The following is a 20,175-nucleotide window of genomic DNA, read 5'->3' as shown; positions in this document are numbered from 1 at the left end:
TCTCTCTCTCTCTCTGTTGTAGTTCCTCCCTTTGTTACCAATTCTCCTTTACAACATGGCTAATGTGGCAATATGTTTAATATGAATGTATACGTAGAGCCTTTGGATCTCACAGTCTTATGAAAGTGAGTGTTGAAAACAAAATAAATTTTAAAAAATAGTGGCAGCTAGGTGGCTCAGTGGATAGAGTACGATGCCTGGAGTCAGACTCATCTTCCTGAGTTCACATCTGGCCCTCAGAAACTTAACTAGCTTTGTGATGCTTGGCAAGGCACTTGATTCAGTTTACCTCAGTTTCCTTAACTTTAAAATGATCTGAAGAAGGAAGTGGCAAAACTACTTCAGTATCTTTGCCAAGAAAACCCAAAAATGAGGTCATAAAGAGTTGGGCATGACTAAAAATTGACTGAACAATAAGAAATAGTAATTGTCATTGTATTTTGAATAAGGGAGAAAATAAAGGTTTTGAAGAAGAGATACTGAAATATATACCTTCTTTACAGCAGAAATTTGGGAAACTTATTAGTATAGTCAGGAAAATGATTAGTAAATAACAATTATTGGGGAGACCCAAAGGTTTTTCTTTTACTGTTTCATCATACAAAGTCCAATCTTTCAAGGACATCTTTGACCTTGCCCCAAATTGACTCTACCTAGACCATCTTATGTAGATGGAGTTGTTGAGGGCCTTCCCCATCCCTCAAGTATAAAAACTTTACAAAGAATTTGATCAGGTGAATTCCAGTTCATTACGTTCTACCCTGGTGCATGCATGTGTGTGTGTGTGTGTGTGTGTGTGTGTGTGTGTGTGTGTGTGTGTGTGTGTAGATCCTTTGTCTAGATTGACCAGTGCTGGGGTGATCTGGGATTAAAAGCGACATAATCAAAGTCATGGCTCCAAACTCCTCATTAGAATAAGTTTCATTATTATATTCGTTCTCATTAATTATTAACCAATCAGAATTCATTGCCACCTGTTGAGGACACTCATTCTTCCAAAGGCATATAAATATCAAAAAACTGCCATGATCTATTTTTAATTTATGAGAGACAGTCAAAATACCATCCTTTTTTTAATTATCAACTAGCAATAATTAGTAAAACTATTAATTACCCCAAAATTATGTCTCTTGAAGTTTTTACATGTCACAACAGAATATTATATACACTGTCACAAATGTTTTCTGTTTTTGAAGGAAGGATTCAGTCTGAAGACGATAGGAAATGATTAAGTTGCAAAAACAAAAGATATTAATTTTTTTTGATTGTGAGAATTAGAATTAATAGTTTTTACTCTTATTCATTAACCATTTTTCATTCAATAGTTCACTTAAAAAAGGTCAGTTTAGAGCTGTTGTAATTGCATACAGTTCCTTCGTATCTTTATCTTTTCTTCCAATTTGGTACTTATTTTGACCTTTTCTCCGAGCATTTAATGATCTGACTGCACATTGACTACTTATTTAGAAATGAATCTACATTGTCGACTAATTATAAAGTTATAGTCACTTTCATTTCTTTGCAATGCTGTTTATTTTGCATTATAATTCTCTTCTTGAAAATGCATTAATAATATACATGATATTTTTTACATTTGGTCAGACTTTTCTTTTTGTTATTCTTCAAGTTAAAAAAAGGACAACATGTTGTTCACCATCCTTCTCTGTGTTCGCTGCACTGATGCCTCTGGGTGTCAATGTATATATTAATTTAATTAGTAAGTTCCTGTTTGATTCTTTATACCATTTCCATATTTCTCCATTCTCTGTAACATATGCTATTTAAATAGTGATTACCTTCAAAGTGATCTCTTTGCTGGTGATCATCATGAGCACTTCAGGGCATGTAGAGGTGAAACTATAAAGGAAGTAAATAGAAATAGGATGAAAAAGGTTTGATGGTTTTTTTATAGTTATTTTGTCTCATTATCCATGCCAGTAGAACTACAATATTTCCACTCTAACACCTCACTACCCAGAATAGTATATGAGTAATTGTAAATAGTAGGTTGTCTTCACAACTACTTATAGAAGAAATCAAAGAAATCTATGCTGGACAGAATGTTATATTGAAGAATACTACAGAACAGTATTGGGCAACTAGGTGATACAGTGTATACAGTATTGGGCTGTAGTCAGGAAGACTCATCTTTCAGAACTTAAATTCTACATCAGACACTGACTGGCTGTGTGAACATGGGAAAGTCACTTAACTCTGCCTCATTTCCTCATCTATAAAAGGAACTGGAGAAGGAAATGGCAAACTACTCCAGTGTCTTTGCCAAGAAAACCTTAAATGGGGTCACAAAGAGTCAGATACAACTCAAAAAAATGACTGAACATACACACAGAGAACAGCATTACATTTACATGTTATCTCAAAGAAGGTGAGAGTCATATCAAAGGAATGGAAAAGAAATCACAAAATATATTATTCCTAAAAAGAAAAGATCAAACAATAAAGAATTTGCCCAACTATCTATTCATATACCAACTTTATTTGTATAAAAACCTTTATGAAAATAGTCTTTGCATACATTAAAGGCTTTCTTGATGAAAAAAATGAAAGGGAAAATCAGGCTTTCATAGATGATTTCTATATCTTCAGGTCACATGATTGAACAAATCAGTAAACAAGAATTTATTAAGTATCTTCTATAAAGACAGGCACTATGCTAGGAAATGGGCATATAAAAGTGTTACACATATAGTTATATACATAATAAATAGAATATGATTGGAGAGAGAAGGGAAGGCACTAAAACTTGTAGCGTTAAGAAAAGCCTTATTAACGTAGAAATTGGTGCTTGATTGGCTTGAAAATGGAGGTGTTGGTATTATTTACGAATCTTTCAAGGCGTATCTGGTTGAACATCAAAATGAAAAGAAGAAATACTTACTCTGTCCTCTGATCCACCACCCTTGGAATATGAGTAAGACCAGTTGGATCGAAAGATACTTCCTTGCTTCTATTTTCTATGGTCACCTGTTCCTCTCTACTATTGTAGTTACTTCCTTTTAGTCACAATTAACAACTCTATCTCAGCAGAGATTTATTTGCACATATTTGAAAGGGGAAAGGGAAGCACTGGAGAAAATAGCATCATCAAACAATTCTGATAGCAATGGTGACTGATTAATTTTACCTACAATAAAAAGTCATGGAGTTTATTTTTTTAAATATGTTTTGGGGGTATTCATAAAAATTAATAAATCAAGATAATTTTCTCTCTTATTGTTCTCAATTGCACAGTTGTATCATGGTTGATTATCCACTTTATCTGTATACAAAGACTAATCTTAGTTTCCATTTATGGAAAAATCCCCAGTAGGGAGTTTTGGCCTTTGCTATTTACTAATAATTACTCTCTCTCTCTCTCTCTCTCTCTCTCTCTCTCTCTCTCTCTCTCTCTCTCTCTCTCTCTCTCTCTCTCTTTCTTCCTCTTTCTCTCTTCCAAAGTAATTAGGATAAATCATATTTTTATCTAATACTGGGATTATTAACCATTTCTTCACCATGGGCCCATTAGGTAATCTTCCTAGATTAATTACTTTAAAAAATGTAATTCAAAAAAACTATAAGTTTCAGTGAGAGGTCAGGAAAAATGAAGCACTATGGTGGCATAAGAGAGAAAATAAAATTAGCACTCCCTTTGATAAGAGTGAAGGTGGGTCTAATGACCTTACTACATATATTTTCCTTATTAAGTTGGGGATAATAATAGAACCTCCCTCAATTGATTACTTGTGAATATCAAATGATAAAATGCATATAAACTCTTTGAAACAATATAGAAAAGCAAGTTATTATTATTATTTCTGTTATTACTGGTCGTTATTAAAAAATTGAATCAGTAGAGCAAAATGCATTCTAAAGACTTATGTCCAATAAAATATATTCCATACATTTGATGATATCATTGAAATTTCTTTCTTAGATGCAGATAAACTTTTGCTCAACAATGCTTTGAACACCCATATTAATTGAAGCACAAAATAGAGAGATACATGCTTGGTAAAGGTCTTTGTTATTGTAATGTATATCAGAGTTTAAATCAAGGAGAAAGTCACCATAGATAGGGAGGTCATATAATTTTTGCTATTTGATGATAGTTTTCTCTATCTGGAAACTTCTTCCCATTACAGAGAATTCCTAGCTACCTGCAATATCCATATAAAATGATAAATCCTCCAGGAAACCCTCTACCTCTCCCCAGTGGTCAGTGTGCTATCCTCATCGGAATAGACTTAATAATTGGATGCTTGGTGAAATGAAATTCAATGAACAAACCAATAAAAATTTGCTTGAGAATGAGAGATATTTAATTACCCCAATCAATCACAAGGGCTATGGAATAATTTCTAGTTCAATAATTCACAAGTGACATCAAAATTACCCATATAAATTGAAAATATAACCTTTAAAGGTACAATATGCAGAATCATTCTGAAAAAAGGAGTGGAAATGATTTATTAATAGTTGTCCTAAGGTGTGTGTGTGTGTATGATTTATTAATAGTTTTCCTAAGGTGTGTGTGTGTGTGTGTGTGTGTGTGTGTGTGTGTATGTGTGTGTTCCATTCATTTACCAGAGAGGTGCTAGCAAGGAAAAAAGTCAAGGACTATGTCTTTGCCATTAACAAAAAGAGAAAGAGAAAAAAATTCTTCAGATTATCCTTTATGTAATGCTTCCTACTTGGTCAAGTCCCATTCCAAAGTGCCTACCCTGCAACTGAGCTCCTCTTCTTAGAGAGAGTCAGTTTCTAATTCCTACACTGTAAGCACTGATGGAGATGCCAATGGAGATAGTCTCCTTTACATTTTTTCAAGGTACAAATCAGTTTTGAATGAAATAGGTACCTATCTATCAACAACAGAAAATCACCTTCTTGTTCTAGTAACATGACTCATAGAGATCAAATATTTTTTTTGCCTGAACTGAGTGGGGAAATGGTGAATTGTGTATACTCCTGAATTTTAAACACATAGGCTAGTAACTTGTATCTGTCGTTAATTATAATTTTTCCAAAGTTGGCTAAGTAGGTAGGTTCCTTACAAGTCATCCATGAAGAGATTTGCATTTGCAACATATATGTAAGGGCAAGCAAAGTAGATCTTTTGCTGCTTTTGTTTTAGCATGATCAAGTTTAATGCCTCTATTTGTTCCACTTTCCATGGCTATTAAGATTGTAAGACCAAGATCCTGGAAGGGTGGAGTGTGATGGTAAGCAAAGTGGGATCTTTTGCTGTTTTTATTTTAGTATAACCAAGTGCCTCTGATTGAATCTTGCCTTTATCAACCAAGAGTCTTTACTAGGAGTAAAGTACAGAAACAAGAGTTTCTTCAACTAGAACCAGTATTTGTATTTGTATTGCTAATTATTTTAATGTGATTAAAGATATTCCCCACCTATTTATGGGTCTGCCCATTAAGGGGAGTTTGATTAGGGAAGATTTGTAGAAAGGCCCACACTTTTTGTTAATGATGCACTGGTTTTCAAGGGTTAGGATGCCCTCTGCCTGTAAAAAAGGTATAAATACTCTGAGTTGAGATTTTACTTTGGGACTTACTGATTAAAAGTGTTTATTTGGCCAGATGAGACTCTGGGAAGCTGCTAAGGAGCCCTATGGCTTGGAAAACCCAGATCTTGGTGCTTCCCTCTCTGTTAACTATGGTCAGACCGTTGGATCTGTTATTGATTTGTGATATAGGTATTGATTATGGTCAGACAGTTGGAAGCCATGTGTTTTGACCTTTGATTTCTCTGTATTTTCTCTGAAGTTCAGGGTGCTTTTTCCCCTGAACTAGGTGAATAATACAGGTGCTTGATTAAGGGAGATTGTTAACTCCCCAAAAGTTGCCTTTCCTTTTGTAAATGCAGACCTAGGAACCTGTGATAGCAGGCCCCCCTGTGTATGCCATGGTGCTTACTGATATAATATGTAGGAGAATGATTGAAACTTCATAGACAGAACAGTGAAGAATTGAAGCCTTGGAATTTTACAACTGATGGACAATTCTTCATTCCCTAAGGAAGTTCAATTTCTCCCTATGTATTGATCCTAATCAAAGAGTATGACAAAGAATCATGTTCACTTATAATGTCTTGATAGACTTTTCCCAGACACCAAAATAGAGCTATTATCATCCTCCAATTATCAAAGCAGAGATGGTTTATTTTTCAAGTTTTTGTGAAATTTTTTTATGCTCATGCCCCCTTTGATTTCAAAAAGTAGTCAAACATCTCTTTCTTATGTTGCAAACTTATTATTGCCTTTATGGTCCTGGGAGAAAGGAAGCATCAGTTTCAAATGTAGTCTTCTATCATTTATTGTTCATATTCGTATACCTTGAGATAATCATTTTACTTATCTGGGAGTTTGGGGTTTGGGATTTGTTTGATTACAAAAGCTTTTTCCTGGAAGGGTGGAAGGCAGACAACTTCCAGTCAATAGCAGACAAGCTAGTAATGATCTGTGGTAACACAACGAGCATTTTGCCAAATAAAACCTGCTACATAAAGGCAATAATTTTTTGTTTAACTGGAATATGAATATTCAAGATGATCATCATTATGTGCAGGTATTAAATTCAGCCAATTTTAAGCACTCCTAGATACTCAAATACTTTCACCTGTGGTTCTGAGAAGCTGTAGCTTCTTTCAGTTGCCTCACTCCTGTGTCAGATGGGCTAAACCAGTTTGAGGGTAAGACAGGGGCCTTGAACTCGTTGGTGAGTTAGGGTTATCTCTACCCCGGTCAAATGCAGACTTCCCATGGTAGAATTGGTGGATGAGAACAATTTATTCCAATGGCTCTTATTGATAAACAGCTTAGCAGAGGGCTAATTTAAAGAGTGATGGCCTAGTAGAAATAAACAACATTTGAAGTATGGATATGGATTTGAGTACTATATCTGGTACCCATAATCTATGTGGCTACGGACAAGTTACCTCTTTTTGAGTCTCAGTTTCCCATAAAATGAGGGAACAGGACTAAATAATCTCTGATAGCTAATGAAGACTGATTGAAGGAAATTTCATGATACATTGGGCCTTGAAAAGACAAGATATAGGGGTTATATAATAATAGTCTTCAATTCTTTGAAAAGCTGTCACTTGTCAGAGGCAATAGGTAGAGTGGCTGCAAGAGGCAGAGCTAGGAGTAATATAGCACCTACTCAAAGGTCTGTGAGTGATCTCAAACCTTGGATCAAGGAATATCAGAAGACTTATGACAAATTGAATTTGTCTATCAGCTGTCTAAAGTCTCAGACACCCACATGCATTAAATGCCGAGCACTTGTTGTTAATTTGTGTCTAACTCTTTGTGACTCTGTGGAATGTAGCATGCCAGAGTACTCCAATACCTCCTAAAGTCTATCCAAGCTCATGTTCATTGCTTCCATGACAATATCCATCTTATCCTCTGCCAATCCCTCCTCCTTTTGCCTTTAGTATTTCCCAATATCAGGGTTTTTTCTGTTTTCTTATTATGTGGCTAATGTATTCAAGCTTCAGCTTCAATATTTGTCCTTCCAATGAATAGTTTGAATTAATTTCTATACCTAGTGGTAAAGTTGGTCACCTTGTTGTGCAAAGGACTATTGAAAGTCTTCTCTAGCACCACAATTTGAAAGTGTTGATTCTGCAGCACTTAGTTTCCCTTATAGTCTATCTCTCATAGCCATACATTACTACTGGATAAACCATAGATTTGACTGTACAGACCTTTGTTGGCAAGGTGATGTTTCTCTTTTTCAATATGTTGTCTGTATTGCCATGGCTTTCCTTCCAAGGAATAGAGACTTTTAATTTCATGGCTGCAGTTGCCATCGGCAATAATCTTTGAACCCAAGAATACACACTCTGTTAATGCTTCCATTTCTTTTTTCTCTATTTTCCAGGAAGTGATGGGACCAGTTGCCAAGATCTTAGTATTTTTGACATTAAGCTTCAACCTAGCTTTCACATTCTCCTCTTTTACTCTCATAAATAGGCTTCTTAATTCTTCACTTTCTGCCATCAGAGTGGTTTTGTTTGCATATCTGAGATTGTTGATATTTTTCCTGGCAACCTTAATACTGACTTTTGATTCATCCAGCCTGGCATTTCACATGATGCATGCTACATATAAGTTAGATAAATAAGGTGACAAGGTACAGCCTTGTTGTACTCCTTTTCTAATCTTAAACTTATCAGTTGTTCCATGTTTAGTTCTAACTGTTGCTTCTTGGCCCACATACAGGTTCCCCAGAAGTCAAGTAAAATGATCTGATGTACTCTTTGAGGATTTGCCACATTTTATTGTGATCCACACAGTCAAAGGCTTTAGTGTAGTAAATGAAACAGAAGTAGGTGTTTTTCTGGAATTTCCTTGCTTTCTCTAGAATGCAGCAAATATTGACAATTTAACCTATAGTTCCTTTGCCTCTTTGAAAATTGTCCTGCACTTCTGGTAATTCTTGGGTTTATATATTGCTAAATCCTTGCTTGAAGAATCTTAAGTATGACCATACTGGCTTGTGAAAAGAGCACATTTTTTGGTAGCTTTAAATCTTTGTCAGTGTTCTTCTTTCAGATTGGGACATAAACCAATCTGTTCCAATCCAGTAACAACTGTTGAGTTTTACAAATTTTCTGGCACATTGAATGTAGCACTTTAGCAGCATTATGTTTTAAGGATTTTAAATAGCCCAGCTGGAAGTCCATCACCTTTGCTAGACTTACTGTCATTTGACTTTATTCTCTAGGATCTCTGTTTCTAAATCAGAAACTATATATTCAGTTCTGTGTATTCTTCCCACATATTCTTAATCTTTTCTTCTAAGTTTCTGCCTTTTTTTATTTTATCATGACCATTTTGTATGAAAGATTCCCTTGATATCTCTATTTTTCTGGAAGAGATCTCTTGTCTTTCTTATTCTATTATTTTCTTCTATTTCTTTGCATTGCTCATTTAAGAAATCCTTCTATTTCCTATTTTCTGGAATTCTTCAGGGAAATCTTTCCCTTTCTTCTTTACAGTTTGGTTTTTGTTTTTCCTCAGCTATTTGTAAAGTTCTGTCAGACAGTCATTTTGGTTTCTTGCTTTTATTTTTCTTTGCAATGTTTTTTTGCTGCTACCTTCTGTACAATATTATGAACTTCTGTCCATAGTTCTTCAGGCACTCTACCTAACAGATCCAATCTCTTAAATCTATTTGTTACCTCTAAGTCATGTTCATAAGGGAAGCTATTTAAATCATACCTGTATGGTCTGATGGTTTTCCCTACTTTCTTCAGTATATCTGAATTTTCCAATAAGAAACTCATGATGTGAGCTGCAGTCAGTGCCAGGTTTCATTTTAACTGATTGTATAAAGATTGTCCACTTTTGGCTGCAAAGTTAATTATCAATCTGATTTTGATATTGGGCACATGGTGACGTCCATGTGTAGGGTCACCTTTTGAGTTTTTGAAAAGAGTGTTTGCTATGATCAATAAGTTATCTTGACAAAACTCTATGAGTCTCTATCCTGTTTCATTCTGTACTCCAAGATAAAACTTGCCAGTTATTTCAAATCCCTTTTGATTTTCTACTTTAGCATTCTAAAATTGTATTAGGAATGTGACATTTTTTTTGGTGTTATTTCTAGAAGATCTCATAGGTCTTCATAGAATTGATCAACTTTGACCTCTTCAATATCAGTGGTCTGGAGCATAGACTTGTATTACCATGATGTTGAATGGTTTGCATTGCATTCAAGCAGATCATTCTGTCATTTCTAAGATTATACTCCAATATCATTTTCTCATTCTTTTATTGATTATGATGGCTACTCCATTTTTTCTAGAGGAATTCTTGCCCACAGCAAGAATTAAATTTAACCATTTCTATCCACTTAAGTTCAATGACACCCATGATGTATATATTTAATCTTTCCATCTCCTGATTGACCACGACTAGCTTACGTTGGTTCATAGATTTTACATTCTAGGTTCCTATACAATACTGATCTTTATGGCATCAGACTTTCCTTTTTTCACCAGATACATCCACAACTGAGCTCTCTTTTGTTTTTGGCACAGATGCTTCATTCCTTGTGGAGCTACTTGTAATTGTCCTCTGCTCTTCCCCAGTAATATATTGAACACCTTTCAAGCTGAGGGTCTAATTTTCTGGTGACATAACTTTTATCATTTTAACATTCTCCATGGGGTTTTCTTGGCAAAGATACTGGAGTGGTTTGACGTTTCCTTCTTTAGTGAATCACCTTTTATCAGAGCTCTCCACTATGACCAGTCCATTTTGTATAACTTGAATGACACAGCTCACAGTTTCATTCAGTTGTATAATACCCTCTGTTATAACAAGGCGGTGATCCAGGAGGAGCCCTGCACTTAAGGGTGCCCATATTCATCAAAGATCCTAATCTATAGGCCTCCCAAAGGAATGCCATTTTTGGAGGTCAGAGACCAAGAACAAGTGTTTATTATATATTTATTAATCTTTCTGATGCAACTCATTCCCTGTCAAAATATGAGTAAAACATAGACTAGATTGCTTGAATACTGATTATCTTGCCTGAGATGCTTGGGTAGAACTCTCCCCTACTTCCATCTCCAGCTCCTGTGATTCAGCTACCAGCCTGGAAACTCATGCCATTGCTTTCCATATCAACTGTAGGCTCATTTACCATAGGGCCCAGGAGGTTTAAAAACATTTAACCTGGAAATGAAGTTAGGAGTTCTCTGAGATAGGAACAAGTTTCTAGGTATGGAATTTAGAAGACTTTTAACTTTTCTATGGCAGATAAATTCCTAGCTTGGGGTTATTCATTTATGATTTAGCATTTCATCTAATGAAGTAAAAAGTCATTCCCCCCATTGCTTATCATTGTATATTTAGTTGGATGGTCCAGACTGGAGGTGCACCAGGATTGTATCCTGCAGAAGACTTTAAGTTTCTTGAATGCAGGGCTTAATTTTTTTTTTATATGGATATCCCCACAGTTTAGTACTGTGCCTTGGAAATAGTAAATGCTCAATAAATGTTTAGTCAGTTTAATTGAATTTGCTGAAAGCCACATTTAGAACGGGAAAAAAAAAACTCTCTTCAACATTTAGACTTACTTTGATAAGTGATTTACAGAATCACAGAGTCTAAGAATTAGAAAGCATCTCAAATGCCATCTGAATTCAGTCTCAGTAAGGTTTTCTCTCTCTTCAGGTCTTTAAACAAAGGCTCAATGACTATTTCTTGGGTTTGGTTGGGCGGAGGAAATTCTTGGTCAAATTCATGATGACTTATGAAATCTCTTCTAACCAAGCTAATCTCTTAGCTTTTGTGAATTATTTATCAGAGGGGAAAGAAGTTATATAAGCATCCAGAATTTACCAAAAAGAATTTTTAAAGAAAATTTGTTTGCAAACGTTCCAACCACAAAAGCTATGATAAATGTAGTCATTCTAAAATTCTTTAAGTATTAAACTAATTAGGTAGCATATCTGACAGACTTACTTTTAGCAGATTGGTCTTCCTGATTTGAGTAATTCACTTTTTTCTCAAGGATTTTAAATTTCAGCTCTTACAGAGTATTTACCTGCATATAATTCATCCACCCCTCATAAATTCCTTCCTGATTATGAAGAGGAAATCAAGAAATTTGTATTCCTAGAAGAATTTCCTTCCACTCCATTTTTGTTTAGCTTTGAAATAGCATCCAGGGCGACTAGCACAGACTCCTCTGGGAACTGGAGACCATCAATCTGCTCTATAGCTTGGGGCAGAGTGCTTTTCTTAAGGAACACTTGGTGAATAAAATGCATTAAGCTTTATCCTCATCAGGGAGGATCTAGGATTATATTAAAGGCAAAATAAAGTATTTAATGCAGTTTGAACCTGGAGTTGGGTAAAAGTCAGCTCTCTCTTTCTCTTCTATACAGATGGATATGTATTTATTCCCCTCTCATTGAAACTTTGACACTGAGATCAACAGATATTGGACCTTGGTGATTGTTACTGAGTAAGCTCAACCAGGAAAGAAGGTTTTTTCTTTTAACTATTCCAAGAGACACCAGAACAGTGAGCTACTGTTGTTGCAAATGCCTGGTGTCTCCTCCCTAAATCAAAGAAGTTTAGGGGAATGTAAGCTATTCAGAAAAAAATAGGGAGGCTTAGTTTCTTCCATCTCTAGTAGTCTATGCAACTTCCAAACCAAATAATTAAAACAAATCTAATCATCACTTTTCAATGAATTTTGTGTTTTTTTGCTTCAGTTCTCCCTTGCTCTCACAAACATATTAGTACACATAGATTGACATCCTAACCTTTGAAGCTTTCATTGTAATTCTTTGATTAAAGAAGAATGATTAGGGTTTCTAACTTGACTAATTCCCTTTTCACAGGCTCCTCAACTTTGAAATTAATATAATAGATAGAAGGGGAATAGAATTATGTAGGCAAAAGTGAAATTATTGTTCATTTGAGATTTATTGTCCTTATTTCCATAGAATCATGGAATGTAATATGGATTTGAGGATGTTTCTTTTGCAAAACTTTCAATAGAGATACAGAAAAACTGTATAAAAATAACAAAATTGATTTAAAAAACAAAAAAATCAAGAATATCAAGGGAGATAATGAAAAAAAAGTATAAAGGAAGGAGGTTTAGCAATACCAGAACTTAAACCATGTTATAAGGCAGTAGTTATCAAAACTATCTGGTACTGGATAAAAAGTAGAAAGGTAGATCAACAGAATAGAGTAGACATAAATTTAAAAGAAGCAAATGATAATAATAATGTTATATTTGACAAGTGTTAAGATTTAAGATTTTGGGATAAGAACTCACTATTTGATAAAAAATATTGCTGGGAATACTGGAAAATAGCATGGTAGAAACTGAGCATAGATGAATATCCCACACTATTTCCCAGGATATAGTCAAAACTGATACATGACTTAGATGGTACAAGAAATTTTACAAGGAAATTAGAACATGGAATGTATTACTTATCAGACTTAGGGAGAGGTAAACAATTGATGAATAAATGAGATAAAGAACAAAGTTAGATGTAAAATGGATAATTTCAATTACATTAAGCAGAAAAAGTTTTGTTCAAATAAAACAAATGTAGTCAATATTAGAAGGAAAACAGAAAATTGGGGAAAATTTTATAGACAGTTTATCATATAAAGGTGTCATATCCAAGACCTATAAAGAACTTTGTCAAATCTACAAGAAAATGAGTCATTCTCCAATTGATAAATGGTCAAAGTATATGTACAAAAAGTTTTCCAATGAAGAAATCAAAATTTATAGTCATATAAAGATATTCTAAGTCATTATTGATTAGAGAAATGCAGATTAAAACAACATTGAGATATCATTTTACATCTATCTTGTTGGCTAAAATAATAGAAGGGAGAAAGTAACAAATATTGGAGAAGACTTGCAATAATTGGGACACTAATTCATTGTTGGTGGAATTGTGAATTGATCCAACCACTTTGGAGAACAATCTGGAATTATGTCCAAAGAGTTGTTAAACTACCTGTATACACTTTGACCCACCAATACCACCACTTGCTCTATTTCCAAAGATGTTTAGGGAAAAAGAAAAAGAATCTATATGTTCTAATTGTTTATAGAAACTCTCTTTGTGGTAAGAACATTGTATAGAGTAACAGCAATATTTTTTAAGAATGACTTTGAGTAAATAAATAATTTTGTCTATTCTAAATACCCTAATTAACTATAAAGGACATAAGAAGAAAGACACTATGCATCCAGAGAAAGAGTTGGTAAATAGAAGTATGTATAGAATAAATTTATGTGTATGTGTGGTGTATGTATAGATAGACAGATAGATAATTGATCTACATACATATTATTTGTGTTTCACGGTAGCCATCTGTAGGATGAGGGTTGGAGGGAGAGAATAGAAAAGAAAAAAGAAATTTACATAATTTTGTTGTATATTTGAAAGGAATGCAAGTTGTACATAACAGAATTAAAGTTTCATATACAATCATCTTTTTAAATTGTACTATGTTATGGAAATATTTGTTATATTTCATAAATTTAAAAAAAAATTAAAAAGGCTAGGTTGCCTGGATTAGAGAGTACAGAAAGGGGGTGGTGTACAATAATTACACTGCATAAAGTTTGAAAATATTTTATATTTGTTTATCTATCTGCCTATTGTTCAAGGAACAACATGGCTTAGAGGACATGGAGCTGGATTTGTAGTCAGCAGAACTGGGTTTTCATCCTCCTACTACCTGTATAACCTTAGGCAAATCACTTAGCCTCTTTGGGCCTCAGTTTTCTAAACCATAAATAAGAGTGTTGAACTAAATTGGAGATTTCAGTGGCCTATAGGCTGCATGTGATCCAAAACACTCGGGGGGGGGGCTGATTCAATTGTAATTTGGATTCAATCTATACCAGATTAAGATGTAATTGAAAAGTATTTAAAAAATAAATAAAAAATATAGTAGAGCATAGATATTGTTATTATGTGTTTTTCTCATCAATATGTGGCCCCAGGGATCCTTGTGTTTTAGTGGTTCTGTTTCTATTTGAGTTTGACACTACTCTTCTGGATGACCTCAAAGATCTCTTCTTTTTCTATATCTGTGATTATATGGTCTGTACAGTAGGGTGCGAGATAAGAGATTGGTTATGTTTTTGTCTTTGTATCTCCAGCATCTAGCACAATACTGTACACATACACACACACACACACACACACACACACACACACACACACCTCTGTGTATGTTACTTTATAATGGTCCTTAATATATATTTCTTGAACTAAACTGAGCCAAACTGAATTGAATTATAAGTTTGTGGTATTTCATTATTTGAAGCCATGGAGGGTCAGTGAGAGACTATTGATGTCCAAATGATAATCTTTGACGATAAGGAGCAAATTGTGGTCTCTGAAAAATGCTGCATCATTTACAATCTGTTATCCTATTCAATTTTGGATACATCTTTGTAGTACTAAGTTAATATAATGTCCTGTGAATATTTAGTCCCCCTAAGGACTTTCTAAGGGCAACCAAGTCAAATCGTTTTAATGTATTCTGTAATCTCTCCCCCCTCTTACTTCCCTATAGGTTTCTATTCTTGCATCTTTGAAGTGGCAATGGATTTCATAGCAAAGACTCATAGTACTATAAGTATTCATAAATTAAGTACATCATCCACAAAACAGGAGCATTTAGAGACCTTCCCATTTAAATGAAATCCCTGAACATTTGGATTGTCCTCAGGATATCCTTTATGGTAGTGGCAATAGCTTTGGTGAGATGTCTGCCTGTTTTATAAAGATAAGCAATAGTTAACATTTACATATCTGTTTAAAGTTTGCAAACTGTTTTACATTATCTCATTTTATCCTCACAACAAATACCCTCTGACATAGGTATTATTACTATTTTTAATTTATTTTCAGTGTTCTACAATCACTACCATATAACTTAGATTTTTTTCCCTCTGTCCCCCTTCTTTTCCCCTCCCTCCCTTTTCCCTCCCCGAGATGGCATACAATGTTATATAGGTTCTACACGTACATTCCTATTAAATACATTTTCACCATAGTCATGTTGCATAGAAGAATTAAAATGAATGGGAGAAATCACATAACAAACCAAAATGTAACATAAAAGAAAATGTTCTGCTACATTCTGTGATTGAATTCCATAGTTCTTTCTCTGGATGTGGAAGGCATTTTGCCTTAAAAGACCACTGGGAATTTTTTAAGTCCTTGCATTGCAATGTAGTTCTAAGTCTACCAGAAAAAGTCCTTGCACACTGTGGTTGTTGCTACGTGCAAAGTTCTCCTGGTTCTGCTCCTTTCATTCAGCATCAGATCATAAGTCTTTCTAGGCTTCTCTGAAGTCTTTCTGCTCATCATCTCTTATAGCACAATAGTATTCTATTACATTCATATAGCATAATTTATTCAGCCATTCCCCAATTGATAGGTATCCCCTTGGTTTCCAGTTTTTGGCCACCACAATGAGTGCTGCTGTAAATATTTTTGTGTGACATAGGTATTATTACATTTCTTTTTCACAGATGAGAAAACTGAGAACAAGAGAGGTTAAGTGACTTGCCCAGGATTGTATATCTTCTTTGTGTCTGGCAACTGTGATTTTAATTCATTTCTTGACTCCAAGTCCACTACTCTATCCTCTATGCCCCCTGGCTGACTCATACCTCTTTTGATATTAACAGAGAATTACTAAACAGAGTTAACTCTGATTGTATTTGTCAAAAAATATTTGATGATCTTAAAATATACATGAAAGATTCCTTAGAAAATACCCTTTAAGGATATGTTTTATTCTACCAAGTCACTTTTTTGGGGGAGAAGAGGCCAAGACTATTCCTTTATTACTTTAGTTGAAAGGTTTTTTTATATCTTTAAAATTTTGTGATCATCTGCATGTCTTATGGTAGTAAAATCAGCATATAGTGTATCCAGATCTAGTCAGGAGTCTTTTCCAAGGTTTAAGGGTGTTCCGAGGTCATGGATAAAGAAGACTCCTCAAGAGTACTGGTGAAAACCAAACTGGACGCGAGTTAGGATGGAGATCAGGCACAAGCTTACCACTGGCTTGGGGACAAATATTTTATGCCAATTCTGGTTGGAGTGGGAAATCGAGGTAGAAGCAAGAGGATGAATTATGACCTAACAGAGTCCAGCACTGGGTTACCAGAAGCAAAACTGAAAAAGACAGGAAGAAAAATGATATGTCTATAAATGTAGCAATTAGAGAAGGAGCCGGGTATTAATAGGATCTTAATGAGCAAATGGAGTAAATATACTTACGGATTTAGAACTGGAAGGAACACTTGTTTCTCCTACTTTTCATCTTGCAGATAAGGAAATAGAAGCCCAAAGAGGTCAAGAAACTGACCATGGTTATATACATAGTAAGGGAAAGATTTAGTATTCTACCATGTGTCCTCTGACTCTAGATTGAGTATTTCTTCAACAGTAAGCAAAGATGTAAAAGAAAAGGAAAATCCAAAGAAGAGTGAGAGGTATTAGCAGGTTTTGATGTTAGTCTATTTTTCTGTGTACCATCTCTTCCCTGCTCCAGCTTCTGCATTCACTTACTTGCAACAGAAGGTGTTAGAGAGCACATGGACAAAATGGTCCCTTGATTAAGCAAATCAAGCAACTTTATTGAGTATGATTCAGATGTTAATCTCTTGCTATTAAGCTTTTCTTATTTCATATACTAGAGCTAATGGTCCTTGGAAACACTTTTTCAATTTTTTTACGAAGACTAAATATTGTAAAATTATCAGAGCTGACATTTTTATAGTGACTTAAGGTTTATTAAATTCTTTACATTCATTTTGTTATCTGCTCCTAGCAATAATGTATACAACATTTACTGTATTCAACAAATGATAACAGCTCATAATAACAAGTTAACAGAGTCAATACTCTTGCATGCTTTTTGATTAGTTACTTATTTTATAATGTGTAATTTGCAGTTATCTGATAAATATTTTGACAGATTGATCCAACATATTACACAATATGGTAAAATTACTAAAAAAAAATTATAGACATTACTGTTACCCATCAAAATGAATTCCATAGGAAATTTGTAAACCTGAAGCCACTGTTTTGTTCAGCACCCATCAAATTGTTTGGAAGATTCCTAGATATTTTTCTATACTTTGGTAGAATCAGTCTGCTTACAAAGATGAATTAACAGACAAGCTTGTTGATGTCCACACTCAGATGATCAAATGAAGCTGTGTTCTTATTGCTATAGGCTCTCCCTCCAGTGATGCAGGTCATAAGCATGCATATTTTTCCATGGATTCTTGTCCATGTCCTTACATATTTTTGCTGCTGGAGATCCATTCCACATGCTAATGACTGGATTGTACTCTTGCTGATACAATTGAGAATGCTGGAGGATCCAATTTCTGAAGTATTTGAAGGTGGAAAAGATATCAAAGTTGTAGGAAGAGGTCTCAAATGTGTAACTACCAAAAAATGCAACAGAGATTCTATCAACAATTATGAACATATATATTTTCTCTTCATGTTTGCATATAGTGGCTACAGTAAAGGGTATCCCAAAAGTCTTAAAGTATTAGGTAGTATTAAGATACTAATTCTATTAAAGTTTACAAGTTCAGTAGGACTTTTGCAATATCCTATATATATGCAGAATTGAATTGAGCTTCCCTATTCCTAAGTTTCTTATGATGCAAATGTCATCTTAACTTTTTCACACTCTTCTAAATTCTGATAAATTTTGTTAGGTTGCAGGTGATAACAAATAATAGAGAAGAGTTAGTCATCCAGGGTTGTGGGAGACCTTGAATCTTTGCTTAGAGAAGGAAAAGTGTAGGGCAAGAGATGGTAGGAACAAATGGGAGATGATAGCAATAATATGGAAAGTTAAGGGAAAAAATCACCATAGAAAATAATAAAATTGACAATTAGTGAGTACCCAAAAGAAAATAAGCCAAATCACTAAAATGAGAAATGAGAAAGTAATAAAGACAAAATGATTTAATAAATTTTCAGTTTCACAGTATTATACTGTGAATTTGAAAATTCATGGAAAGACATGGATGATTAACTATATTGATGCATAAAATACCCAAACTAACAAAACAAGAAATAGACAGTTAAATGTACCAGTCTTATGAGAAGAAATCAGTCTCCTAAAATAAATTAGAACCAAACTAATTCATAGACAGATGTGACTCGGTTTTTGATGAGAATAAGCCATTCCTTTACTATGCAGACTTCTTATAAAGATAAAGGTGTCAGGCTGCATATTTTTTTTAAAAATACAGACAAATATAGTATTGTTCCCTAAACAAAACAAAAATCTGAGAAAGAAAACAATAGATTCAAGTCTACCAAAGCAAAAATAGTAAATAAAATAGCTCTCTCTACACACACATATACACACACATGCTCACGCACATATGTGCTAATACTCAACTATTTAGCAGCTTTTCATGTTATAAATGGATTGATTTTTCCATGCTTTTAAAATCTTTATTATTATTTATCAATATCATTCAAGGTTATGAACAATTTTATGGTCCAAGCTTGTAGGTAGCATGGTAGATAAAGTGCCAGACCTAGAGCGAGGAAGACCTGAGTACAAATTTGGCCTCAGAAGCTGACTAGCTGTGTGACCCTGGCAAGTCATTTAACTCTGGTTGCCTCAGTTTCCTCATCTACAAAAGTGAGCTGGAAAAGAAAATGGCAAATCACTCCAGTATCTTTGTCACAAAAACCCTAAATGGGGTCACAAAAACTTGAACATTACTGAAACAACTCAAAAACAACAGCAACAAAAATAAGAAGCTTCTAGCTTGCCACACAACTGGTGTAACTAATTGCATCACTGTTTTAGTTCAGACAGTGGGATTTCCCTGGTTTGCTGAGGGCCCTGATTATGTTGTTGCCTGACTAAAATTCAAGGACCAACTGAGATGCTTTCACCACCATCAGGTTCCCTGAATGTGTTGAATATTTTGGTTATGACAACCTTCATCTACTCCTTTACAGAAGACATAATCAACATTAATAGTGGAAACACACCCACCAATGAAATTTGTATATGTATGCATATATGTATGTATGCATATCCTTGAAGTATTATAGTACTATTATGTCATCTTCAAATATTACAGTTTTACTTGTTTCCAGTATTAGTCCTTCTTTGAAATTACTAGTATTTCCAATTTTGTGCGAAGAAAAGCAGAAAAAAATGGGCACCTTTAAAAAAAAGCCATATTTTAAAACCAGCATGCTTCTAATGTTTTCTTATTCCTATTAAGCCAGCTCTTGGTGCTTTTCTGTTTGTTCATAACACTTTCTGTACCTGTTACTTTATGTTTTTATTATGAATTATGCTGCTTTTGTCAAAAAATCCTTTTTTGCACCTGCTTCTACAATGACAATGTGACATAATATATATAGCAGGCAAACGAGAACCGGAAAGATGCAGATTCATATCCTTACTCTGACACTTAACTGTATGATGAGCAAGTCACTTAATCTCTCTGTAGTTTAGATTTCTCATTTGTTAAGTTTGTATCACAATAACTACAGTACCTATCTCATATAAATGTTATAGAGCACGAAGGAGATAATGCATAATAAACTTTTATTATA

General features: G+C 34.3%; 1 pseudogene; it reads left to right on the top strand.

Moving 5' to 3' along the window:
• Window positions 1-3,617: 3,617 nt before the first annotated feature.
• On the top strand, window positions 3,618-3,699 carry LOC140521912 (U6atac minor spliceosomal RNA; annotated as a pseudogene).
• The last annotated feature ends 16,476 nt before the right edge of the window (window positions 3,700-20,175 follow it).

This window comes from Notamacropus eugenii, chromosome 1, assembly GCF_028372415.1.
Source record: "Notamacropus eugenii isolate mMacEug1 chromosome 1, mMacEug1.pri_v2, whole genome shotgun sequence".
In the NCBI taxonomy this organism is placed as follows: domain Eukaryota; kingdom Metazoa; phylum Chordata; class Mammalia; order Diprotodontia; family Macropodidae; genus Notamacropus; species Notamacropus eugenii.
This window is presented reverse-complemented; position numbering and strand designations above follow the sequence as displayed.